The 6,000-nt window shown below is 40.6% G+C and overlaps 1 protein-coding gene across 4 annotated transcripts in view; it reads right to left on the bottom strand.

Moving 5' to 3' along the window:
* Positions 1–5,248, bottom strand: part of FAM13B (family with sequence similarity 13 member B) — a 76,523-nt gene extending 71,275 nt beyond the window's left edge. For 3 of the 4 annotated variants that reach the window (XM_088133801.1, XM_088133799.1, XM_088133798.1), the window contains exon 1: positions 4,907–5,246. The gene's annotated coding sequence lies outside the window, so the exon portion shown is untranslated. Of the gene's footprint in view, positions 1–4,906 lie in introns of all 4 variants that reach the window. The other variant, XM_088133800.1, reaches the window with a different exon arrangement.
* Positions 5,249–6,000: the final 752 nt, after the last annotated feature.

Consider the following 6,000-nt stretch of genomic DNA (forward strand, 5'->3'; position numbering starts at 1 on the left):
CTCCCAGAGTTTGCTCATTTCATGTTCATTGCTACAGTGATGCTATCTAACCATCTCATCCTCTGCCATCCCCTTCTCCTTTTGCCTTCCATCCTTCCCAGCATCAGGGTCTTTTCCAAAGAGTCCTCTCTTCGCATTAGGTGGCCAAAGTATCTGAGCTTGAATTTCAGTATCAATCCTTCCAATGAGCAGTCAGGGTTGATTTCCTTTAGGACTGACTGGTTTGATCTTCTAGCAATCCAAGGGACTCATAAGAGTCTTCTCCAGCACCACAATTCAAAGGCATCAATTCTTCGGCACTCAGCCTTCCTTATGGTCCAGCTCTCACAGCCATACATTGCTACTGGAAAAACCATAGATTTGATTATGCGGATCTTTATCAGCAAGGTGATGTCTCTGCTTTTTAATATGCTGTCTAGGTTTGCCATAGCTTTCCTCCCAAGGAGCAAGCGTCTTTTAATTTCATGGCTGCAGTCTCCATCTGCAGTGATCTTGGATCCCAAATAAAGTATATGATGAGGTACAGTGAATGATATTGGTGTAAACTTGATTTCGCTATATTTCTTTTTCTTTTCTCCTGTCTTTAATTTCTTATGCTTACTATTTCTTACTCCTTTTCTGTATTTTACATAACAATATTTACCCTAAAAGGGGACAGCATGAGTTATGTGTGTATGTAAGGTTTTTAATAATTTCCCAAACAGTATAAGAATTTTTCATTACAGTATTCTTGTATGATTTCAAATAACTTCTCTACAAGAAAAAATAAAGTTACTTGCCGTATCTAAACATTGTAGCTATTCGCTATAATTTCAAAAGACTTTATTTCTCACAGAACCACCCACTCCTCTGCCAGATTCCCTTGCATTCTGGGTTCTTCTCATCCTCCACAGTCAACAAACTGTTTAGATGTTTCCCACGCAGCCTCAAGAACCTTGTAATGTAAGAGTGATAAAAAAACACACTTGAAAGCAGCTGTGTTCTTTAATTATTTTCTTTACCTTCTTCTACAAATGATTTTTAAATAAGTTAAAATACCACATAACCATTTCACTGGGTAACTCTCATTCTAGCGTACTTAACACTAATCACTACATACCCATTTCTACAGTTGTACAATATTCAGATCTGAAGCAGAAAAGATGTTTCACATCTGGCACTGACATGTTCACTGTACCTGTCAGAGACTCCTTAAAGAAGATGCATCTAAAGAACTACTGGACACCTCTATGCGTCATTACTTATGAATTTAATACTGTGCTATGTAATATACTCTTTTCTCAAAGGAAATTCATCTGTAATATTTGTACCAACGTATCTGATAGAGAATTCTTCAAGAAAAAAACAAGTTAGAGATCATTGTCGTCAAATATTCTGAAACTGAAGATGACAAAGCATACACATTACAGAATTTCAAACAACATGAAGGAAGTTACTGGCCATGTTTTTTAATCTACTGTAGAGGCTAAGCAGAGCTTTCTGGCCCCCAAGCCACTGAGGACTCCCAGTGGTGAGAGAGCTCAGGCATCAAATGCCCTCCCCACTAAGTAGCAATTGAGACAGGAAGAAGAGAGGCAGAAGATGAGCCACACAGTCACTACTTCTCTACTGCCACTGCCGCAACAGGCCTCAACCATGCAAGGGTCTCAGAAGAAAAGCAGGAGAGCAGCGAGCAGGAACCACTGGGAAAGCCACCAACGCTTCCTAGAGCTCTGTTTCTACCACGTGGATCACCTATTCTGGGCCTGCTTCCAAGCAATCTGCTGCTGCTGCAGCAGCTCTTTCCTCATTTGCTTGATCCTTCCTTCCACACTGCTCCCCTACTACAGCTCCTATTTGGGCCTTGTCTAAGCAACCAAGTTTATTGAAGGCATGGGGCAAGGCAGCTGCCCATCACTATTTGTGCCCTCATCTGCTGTTACAAACAATAAAGGAGCAATAAAACCTGCTTCCATGAACCAAATACCAAAGGATATGAACCAAAAATATAAAGCAACACTGAACATGAATGTTAAGTACATTCGTGCAATAAGGTCACTAACCAACTGTACATCCTAAGAAAACAAGCAAAACTTTTACAACACTATAATATAATGCTCAATTACTCTTCTGATTTCAGTACTAAATAACTTTTTAGAAAAACATCCCAATATCTTGCTACTCTTAACCTATTTTGTTTGACAGCTTTTAAAAAAGTACAAAACTGATTTTATTCCCCATGTGTAATACAAAACATAATAGACTGTAGCTTAGCTGAAGACATTGCCCAATTCATAAAACAAATAACTATCAGAAAATAACATAATTCAGGAACAAAACAGCAGTCAGTACATCTTACATAACTCATACCAACATGAGACACCTGATACTGTTGGCTTCCCCACAGTTTTTACTGATTTTGCAGTGTAACTCTATACACGTCTGCCTCAAAACAAGCTCCACTGAGTCTGATGGTGCTTATTCCAATGGTAATTATTGTAAGAGCCCACCCTGAATTACACTATTTTATTACTAAATGGTAATTATCAACTCTCACCTTTAGAAAAAGAAAGTAATGCCTAACTCAAGGAAAGAGCAACAAAAGAATATCAAAGTTATGTAATGTTTATACTTCACACTTAGTGCAATCAAATGTATTATTATACATAGCAGTCTGCCATAATTGTGGTAACAATACAATTTCTGTTACCATTTCTTTAAAATGTTGAGTATTTCAAACAAGTATTTCAAACTTTCTGCTTTCAAACAGATTTTGCAAAATATACAGTGGAGATGAACCCAGTAGGAAATTGCTAATTAAATACAAATTCCATCACCCAAATGCTTTTTAATGGAAGCCAAGAGGAATCAAAAAAGAAACTTATTTTTTGCCTACTGTATTCTTTATTTGACTCTATTAACAATTCTGCGCTAACTGGCTTTTACAGCCTCTTCCTTTCATCCTAAATTATTGCCCCATACTTTATTTTTCCTGGCAGTTTTCATATTACTTCTTAAAAGTATGCTTGTATTACTCTTCATTTTAAGTCAGCTTTTTTAAAGGAAAAAATAACATGGGCTTAATATTGTGAGCTAATTTATTTTAATAACCCATTTTTAAAAAGCCTCAATAATTAGTAATAATAAAACATCGCAGTATAATAGAAGGCTTGAGTTCAGATGTTACATACAGGATAAAATATCCACTCAGCCAAAAAAAAAAAAAAAACTCTTGTAGAATTTTGGGCAAGTACAGGCAGTCCCCACTTCATGTGGCAGACAAAACTGCAGCATGTACATGGTGTTATGCCAGTGGTTACTGCAGGAAACATTTCAAGGGCAGATGGCATTCTTGCATTTTTAAACATCCATGAACATGCACTTGGGAGCATGCCCAATATTATTCACATCAACTGATACCAGCACTGTGTATTTAAAAAAAAACATTTAAGGCTTAATTCGGAGAAATAGTGGTACTTAAAGTAGCTGCAGTAACAACCCCTGTTCCATTGCTCTTAATATTTCTGAGCTTTGTTCTTAACATTTGGGGTGAAAAAAGCAGAATTATGTAATGAAAACAGCAATGGCTATTGTATTTCTATTTTCTGCTTGAGGCCGAGAAAGTACAAGCACCATGTGCTGTGCTGCTGTTCATCCCCATTATTCCCTGCTCATGATACCTTACCCCTCTACTTTCTGATATGTTTTCTTAGCAGAGACAGAGAATATAGACCTCTCATTTCTATACACCTTCCTGAATCACGTTATTGCTTTAAACTTCTGAATAAAAGAGCATCAACCTCAATAAATATGCCTGATATTATGAAATTATCACTGCTCAGAAAAGAATAAATTAAAAACTCAGGATAAGTTTGCTTTGATAGATACGGACAAGTTTCACAACCCTGAGGAACCAGTTTCAAATCAGTTTGTCTGTAAATAAATTTTGTGCATTTGCCTAGGAACCAGAGCATCCCAGAAATTTATGAGAGGTACTGTTGTATTCAAACCAAGATACCTAGAACATGCCATAACACTTTCTTGCAGATAATAATCAGTAATAGAAAAACATGAATGCTATTACAGCCCTCATTAATTAATGCTTGATAAGTTCTCTTGGAACATCAAGCATCACAAAAATATTACCTAAATTTGATTTAACTAATCCTTATAAATTATATTGCTTTCCAGTAGTGCTGATGTAATATGCAACTTCACTTCAATTAGTCATACAGGTCTATTTTGTCCTGAGAGAATCTTTCTATGCTGCACCTGCTCTCTGTTTATGACACCTGATCCTGAATTACAAATGTTCATCTGTAGGAGTTGGATGAGGCTTAGTCATAAATGTTTGTGATATGGGAATTACCATTATTCCCAACCCTAGGATTCTGGTTCCAGAAAGAAAAAGGCGGAATTAATATGGAGTTAACCTCTATCCTATTTCCACTATCAGCAAGTACATAACTGGAATGCCAAGAATTACGTATCTCAAGCACCGTTGTTATTCGCTTTCTGTTAACCACAGATGTCCCCAAATATCTCTGCTACTCTAGCCTGCCCATGGCAACAGGAACCGTTAACGTAATGTACGGGGCTGATCTTGTAAAGTAATAACTGATCTTGTAAAGTAATAACCATTCACCTCATGGTAAGGTGTAAGTAGTTATCGCTCCAACTTCCACAACTCTCTAAATTGCAGTGGCGATCCCAAAGCAGAGGCCCCCACCCGCTTCCACAGGGAAAGGCTGCCTGCCGAAAGGCGGTTTCCGAGCCCACCGCCCCGTCGAGCAGAGCCTCCACAGGAGCCACCGAGCAAAGCTGCTCCCATTCCCGCATCCCTCTTCTGTCCTCATCATTTCGGCTCCCTCCGCCTCCTCCCCCCCGCCGCTGCCGTGGCGCGCATGCGTGCCTGCAATTCCCTCACCGTTGCCGGGTGACTCTCCCCTCGGCCCTCAGTTTCAGCAGCAGATTTCTCCGGCTTTTTCCGTTCGAAGGCCCGACTTGACTAGGTCCCGCTCGGCTCTTCAGGGCTGGTCCTCGAGCGGCGACAGCCGAGGGTAACAAGCGTGAAGCTGCCGTCCCGGTCCCGGCCCCGCCCCTCGAGGCCAAATAAATGCACAGTCCCTGGCGCGCGACCGAGAAACCCTCGCTCCCCGTAGCGCGAGCTTCCCTGCTGACGGACTCGTCAACTGTAGTAGCAAAAAGCAGCAGCCTTCTCGAGAAGGAAGTGACGCGAACCTGATTGGCAGGGAACGCCAAGTGCGCACGATCCCTTTTTTTCCCTCCCTTCTGGATAGGAAGTGACGTTTCACGCCCAGGGAGGGAATCATAAAGGAGAGGAGGGCTTAGGGAGCCATGTATGTAAATTATGGCTCGGGCGGAGCGGGTGGGTGTGGTCAGGAAGAGAGGATGGGGAGGAGGCGGGGAGGTCTACGCTTTTAGGAGGCTGTCCTCCTTCGGACGCTTTTAGTTGGCATCGCAGGAAAAAAAAAAAAAGGCAAGCGATGGACTTGCTGGTTGCGGTGATGAGGAAAGCGTCAGTTACTGTATTTCGGAAGTGCAACTGCAGTTAGAAGAGTACGAAAAACAGTTCCTATTCATCACCTTTATACTTTTCTAATCATTAATCCAGAATAATTAGTTTTCTCTGACTCCTTATCTACAGTTGTTAATGGAAACAGGAAAACAACTGCTGCCATCTTTCTTGTACTATGATTGATTTTGTGCCATCAAGTTGGTGTGGACTCCTAGTCGCTACATAGGTTTCCTCCATGATAATCCATCCCTAACCTGGTCTTTCAGGTCTTCTCACGGTGTGCTCATTGCCACTGTAACTCCACCTTACTCCTGGTCATCTTCTTGTCTTTCCTTCCACCTTTCCCGGCAGTAGAGCCTTTTCCAATGCAGTTTACTGGCACTTGGTGTGGTAGTGTTACTGTATCTTATGCAGTTTTCATTTATTTCATTTTATTTCTACACTGCTTTGCCTTCCAGAAGCATCCAGAGCGATTTACAAAA

Source organism: Python bivittatus, unplaced genomic scaffold, assembly GCF_059951505.1.
Source record: "Python bivittatus isolate LINGU-HERP-01145 unplaced genomic scaffold, Pbiv_v1 ctg000080_np1212, whole genome shotgun sequence".
NCBI lineage: Eukaryota > Metazoa > Chordata > Lepidosauria > Squamata > Pythonidae > Python > Python bivittatus.